Consider the following 6,908-nt stretch of genomic DNA (forward strand, 5'->3'; position numbering starts at 1 on the left):
ACCAGCATGTCTTTGGACTGTGGGAGGAAACCGGAGCGCCCGGAGGAAACCCACACAGACACAGGGAGAACATGCAAACTCCACGCAGGGAGGACCCAGGAAGCGAACCCAGGTCCCCAGGTCTCCCAACTGCGAGGCAGCAGCACTACCCACTGCGCCACCGTGCCGCCCTCTTCTTCTTCTTCTTATTGTTATTATTATTATCATTATTATATGTAAACAAAACATACATAAGATTCTGAAATCTTCATAACTCAACTCCAGTCGTCCATCACAGGTCCCACTCACACAACAGAGCCAGGTTGGAACTGGCAGTTAACAAAGGGAGCTCAGAGTGCCCAGAGGAAAACTAATGAATTATCATATTATTTTAAAAAAGTCCGTAGATGTAAAGAGTGACATTTGAAAATGCACAATTTAAATCAAAGCAAAACAATACCTGAGTACAAAAATGATCATTCAGTGATATACAGTAATTCAAGAGACTTCATAGGGTGAGAATTAAATCCTAGAGCAGCCTACAGATATACAGTCATGAATACAAATTGGAGAAAAGAGAAATCTGACAGTATGATCTTATAAATATCACATTATATCAGACACAAAGTCAGAAAATAAAACAAATGTACATACATGTTAGCCTATCTAAAATACACCAGCATAAAGGAATACACAGTGTTTGATTTGAACACTAAAAATTGATCAATTTAATAAATAATTGAAGATTCTGCTTTTTATGTTACTTGTTTATCAGTGTTATGTGATATATTGCAATGTGGGAAGTACAAGTCAAGGGTGGGTTTGTTTAAGTTATATAACTGTCTGTACAGTTTTGGTCCTCATTGTAAATGTCATGGTGGATGGACTGGTGTCCTGTGTGGGACTGAGAGTGAATTCTTGTCTGGCCAGGAGGTCGTAACAGAAAAGTCAACATAAGAGTAGGCACAACCAGACTGGGATGGTTATTTATTCCTATCCGAGTTGAGATAAAGGAATAGGGGATGGACTGGGGGTGAATGGGGGAATTGAACAGTTCATTCCCCAGTATGAGAGGGAGCAGTGCTCCTCTGGTTTGTCCCCAAGTCTGAACATCCACAGTATTGCCTGAGACTTGTAGTTTCAAAGGGCAACCCCATCGAGGTCATTGGGTGCCACCAGAGGGTGCTGTTGGGAATACACCTACCTGTTTTGGGTGGCTTCCCTGTGACCTGGAAGTGCTTTTGTTATGCGAGGCTGTGTACTCCTGAATTTATCATAAAAAAAAGCTGTCTCGCTTCAAGGGTTCAGTCAGAGTTGGGTGGCAGAGGGCAAAACCCAACGGGAAGAGCAGAGTGAGACACTGTGTTTATTGTTGATTGTGGTGTGGACTTTGAATAATGGAAAAACAAGATATTGTGAATAAAAAACATTTACATTTAATTGTATCTGAGGTTTGGGGGTTCAGTAGCATCCCGTGGAGGCCACAACATATTATAGGAGAGACATACTGTAACAGTGCTAGAAAAGTCCAAAGAAGAGCAACTAGCAGGCTGAGAGATATGAGCTATGAGGAGAGACTGAAGGAGCTGAACGTTTTCAGTTGATTAGGAGGTGATGTGGTTGAAGGGAATTAATACTGTGGATTCCAGTAGTTACTTTAAAATAAATTCTTCAACAAAAACATAAATACATGGTTAGAAACTTATTAAGGGCAGATTTTAAACAAATGTTGTAAATTTTTTCTTCAAGCAAAGAACCATAGGATCTTTAGAGGAATTTAGAGTTCTTGACTTGATGTTATTTTGTTTTGGAGAATCTAGGTGAATAGGACAGACAGGGTTGTTGGGCTGAATGGCCTGTTCTCATATTTATCATCATAATTATTTTAATGTTTTTAGGACATTCTAATTTGTAAGATTTTTTCAATGACCTAATCATGTTGCTTTTTTCTTTACAATACTTAGTGGATCTGACCTTTCCTCATTAATTATACCTCACAACTTGTTCAGGCACTGGTATTCTGTCTGCTCTCTCTGAGCAGGGCCTCCTTCAGCTGCTCTCAGACCTCTCCAAGTCCCTCGTCAACTGGCATTCTCTGTTCTTCGTTTCCCTCTTAATATTCCTCTCCTTTGGTCTCTTCACTGTCTACTTTTTGTTGCAAGAATTCAGTTCTAGAGTCTTGTCTTGACTTACGGTTTTCTGAATGCTTTTGCTCCTCAGTATCTCCAGTCTCTGGAATCTCCATATGTCACTTCAAGATGTCTCCGTTCTGCTCTACCTGTCTCCTGTCCGTCCATAAATTTGCCAGATATGCCAAGACCAGACAATGCTTCACCATTCTCACTCTACAGCAGTGGAATGATCTCTATTTAGCTATTTGAACTGCACACAATTTACTCATGTTTAGCCAGCTTTTCAAAATGCAACTTTTCATAAATATTTTCAATCTGTTTAGCTTCTCTTTTGCAGGATAGCTGCTGTTATACTGATGGAGGTTAGGATACTCTTTTTTTATTCCACTTGCAGATATGATTATTGAAAGGTAGTAGTACTACTCCATCTTGCTTGTTTTTTTTATCTTGTCCTCTGTTTCTTTTGATGTTTGCACCTCCTATTCATTCTTATATGTATTACAACTTGCTCTGTAAGTCCCCTTGGATAAAGATATTTGCTAAATAATAATAATAATAATAATAATAATAATAATAATAATAATAATAATGAAAGTGTACTGCCATATGGAATTTGCACGCATCAACTGGTTGATTTGCACCTGGAATAAGGCAGGCTACACTCACACCCCACCCCATTGTGCCTCAAGCCTAAAATCTGAAAAAGTGGAAGAGTTTAATTTTGTAATGTCATGGAGTAGTACCAGTTAAAAAAAATACATTTTGAGAGAGAAAGCAAGTTGTTCACTTGCACACCATATTGCAAAATCAGACTTTTGCCTTCAGCTACAGAACAGTGTATTCCACAATGGGAACGTTATCAAGGACTTCCGTCTGCAGCTGTTCGAATAGGACATACAGTAATGAGTTCTTAAAGTGAGAGAGCAAGCCTCACGGGAGGTTCAAGTAAGGAGACCTGCCTGATGTAACAGTTGTCCTTCAGCGCCTTAGTGTAGACTGGGCCAGTAAAAATGGAGGCAGAAACAGTGAAATATGAGTTGGCCAATTAGGCAGGCTGAAGAAGAAAGAAACAAAGATAGAGAACAAGAATATGTGATGTTTATGCATCAATAAGAAAGAAAGAAAGAAAGAAAGAAAGAAAGAAAGAAAGAAAGAAAGAAAGAAAGAAAGAAAGAAAGAAAGAAAGAAAGAAAGAAAGAAAGAAAAAGAAAACACCAGGGTTATTAGTTAATATAAAATTAAATCAAAAGAAAGAAAGAAAGTGTTAGCTTTATTTGTTCATTCATCCATCCATCATCCAACCTGCTATATCCTAACTACAGGGTCATGGGGGTCTGCTGGAGCCAATTTCAGCCAATACAGGGCGTAAGGCAGGAAACAAACCCTGGGCAGGGTGCCAGCCCACTGCAGGGCATGCACACACACACACACACACACACACACACGCACACACACACACACCAAGCACATACTAGGAACAGTTTAGAATCACCAATGCACATATTTGTTCATATTAAAATCAAATTTTACAAAACATAAGAAAGCCAGTCACTTCTCTGTGTGTCTCTCTTCTTCATGTATTCCTGATGAGTTCAGCTAGAGTGGGGATTGTGGGGTCATAAAACATTTTGTCAGTTGGTAATTCGTTCAGATCTTGACTCTAACTGTCTGCTTTCCTCCAAATGCAGTTGTGCTGCTCTTATGGGGTCAATACTCATGATATTGGAGCGGAAAGCCTGAAAAAGTCATTAGGGCTTTAAAGAAAAAAATGAGGTAACACTGATGAACTGTTTTTTGAAGGAAAGAGAAAAGTGTTGCACTAAGCCTAGCTCTCTATCCGTTTCCAAAGTGGGTGCTGTTCCTGCATTACACGGTATGGCCAGAACTGACGGAAATGAGAGGAGGGCCCCTGAGAGTTCCTTAGTGTTCGATGTCTGCTCCATGTGCTTTGGCCCTTCTAGCTTGGATGTAAGGATGCATAATGGAAATGTCAGCTGGCCACATGAGGCCAAAATCTAAAGGAAGTTAAACTCTCTCAGTCACTTTTTGATGAGGATTGATACCACCTCAAGTGGCATGAATGTGACACTGTTACTGTGTATTTGCAGGGCCAATATGGTTCTCACAGATATATGGAGTTATAAGATAACCTGTAAAGCACAAAGAATTCTGCACCCACAGTCACTAAAAGTAACTTGCTGGGTTAAAGTTTAACTGTAGAACATGAGCATTACAATGTAGGCCAGATAACTCAAGATCAGATTAAGGCATTTAGGCTTAGAGTCAGTAAAGATAGTGCTAGGAGGTTAGAGATGCAAGATAAAACATAGCATGGGACAGAAACATTCTGAAACAAACTGTTAGGATGTGGAAGAAAATTAATATGAGATTGCTGTTCTCGTTGTATCCAAATGAACCTTAGGAGATCATCAATAGTATGCAGTCATTAATTCTGAAAAGAGGAAAACCTCTAAACTGTTGAATTACTAATGTAATACAGATGTTGTTTATCTTATTCTTTAGAAGATTTGTTTCTGAGGTACAGGAGTGATAAAAATTGTGCAGGTGCAAGGAAGTTGGAGATGTGAGATGTGGGCGAGCAAGTGAGAGAGAAAGAGAGAGAGAGAGACAAAGGCATCCAGCCACATGTAATGAAACAGTGACACCTCATGGAGAATCTGCATCCATACACCGCTTACAAATGAGAAAAGGAAAATGGACCAGCTGGAAAATGGGAAAGCTCACATGAGAACTGAGAGGAGAGAAGGGTTAGGTTTGATCGCAAAATCACATGTGCCATCCTGTGCTGTGGGTACTTATAGCAGCAATTCTTATGCAGGCTGTTCCAGTAAAGTCCTTATTTTCATTACTTCTGATGATGAAATCAATACTTTTATGTTTTCATAAGATCTAAAGCAGAATTCTTTTTTAAAAATGATTAACAAAGCAGCCAGAAATAAGAAATAATTATTAGCAAACATGCACAAGCAGTTGTCTTGCTAACAAAGGATAATGTAACACATTTTGCACACACTGTAGGCATGTGCTGAATAAATTCTCAATACAAGAATTGAAAACATTTGAATATAAGACATTTTTATAGTAATTTTACACAACAATATTTGGAATTTTTTTCCTGGATATAAAATTCGTGAAGTCAAAGTAGCAACTATTTAAGTATTATACACTCACCGAGCAATTATTAGGAACCCCAAGCTATCACAGGATAGAGACTCGTTTTGCTCTTAAAACATCATTATGGATTCCACAAGATCTTGAAAACATTCCTTTGAGGTCCTGGTCCATGATGATTGCATCTTGAAATGTGCTGGCTGCACATTCATGGTACAAATCTTCTGTCCTACCTCATGTCTAAGGTCTTCCTTTGGATTCAGGTCTTGATGTTAGATTAGGTAATAATTTATTCAAGCATAGATGGATTACATATGGAGTTCACCAGGGCTTGATTCTTGGCCCACTTTCATTTCCTTTATATATATGCTCCCCCTTGGAGGAATAATTAGGAAATGTGTTGTTGATTTTGATTATACATAACTATCTTTCTCTGTAGTTCCTAAAGAGTGAAGTGCAAAACACCCTTTAATTCGCTGTATTGGGAGCGCTGCAAATGCAAAATGGATTTCAAAGAATATGTTAAAATTAGATGAGGACATAATTGAGATTTCAGAGGTTGATTCTAAAACCTGAAGAGGTACTGAGGTTTGGTCATCTAAACTTACCCAACAAATCTAAGATCAGAAATGTGGGTATTGTAACTGATTCTGAAATTAGTTTCTCATCCCATATTGATTATGTTACTAAAACCATTGCTTTCCAGGTTAGGAATTACTATGCCACGCCAGAGCAAGGCAAAAAAGGACAATAGGATAAGGATCAGGATTTGGACAAGACAGAGACCAAGGACAATACCGTGCTGGAGTCAAAATTGAAAGACTAAACCAAGTGCTAAATTCCAAAACAAAAACTAATATAAATGAGCTGATAAGAAGCCTACCAGATAGTAATATAATTATTATATTTTATACAGTAATTTTAGCTAATGTTTTTGCTTTTAATGTGTAGATTTTGTTTTGGAGGATTTCTAATCATTTTGATACATATTTCTGTCTCCTTCTTTATTCACATGATGCAGTAGGAGACGTCACATTACTGTGGTCATCACATCAGTTAAATCAGTGGATGTAATGGTATAAATATTACAAGACTTACGTGGCACTTTATTCCTCGGCTAAATAAAACTCTGAACTCCAAACTAGCAACAGCCTGTGTCCAAACAAGTAGGCCCTAGTGTCAGGTTTTGTTTTAGGTATGTGGAATCCTCTTTCTTCCTTTGATTGCTGATTTCCGTCTTGTCCTTGTGTTTTGGTTGCCTGATCATTTGCCTCTTTTGGTTTTATTCTGGTTTCTTTGTCACTTTCACTTTCACAAAGTCAACTACTGGCTATTTTTACCTTATTTATAATAATCCTCAGACATTAACAGCATAACAACCATAGAGTAAAATTGCTCCAACGACACCTTTAAAGTTTGTAAGTTTACCTGCAGTCTTGGATAATGGCTGCACATATCGCCAGCTTATAAATTGTTGCACCAGTGATGCAAAAAGAGTGACTTCTGAGGACGTACTCCCTCTCAACTGACTGCTGCATTGCAACAACAAAGACACAAAATGCCTTTGCCTGTAAAAAACAAAAATGTCTGAAATCTTTCATTCATGAAAGTAGTCAAACCCTTTGCTGTGGCACTCAAAAGTATGGTCAGGTTCTTCCTGCATAT

Source organism: Erpetoichthys calabaricus, chromosome 11 (assembly GCF_900747795.2).
Source record: "Erpetoichthys calabaricus chromosome 11, fErpCal1.3, whole genome shotgun sequence".
Lineage (NCBI taxonomy): Eukaryota > Metazoa > Chordata > Cladistia > Polypteriformes > Polypteridae > Erpetoichthys > Erpetoichthys calabaricus.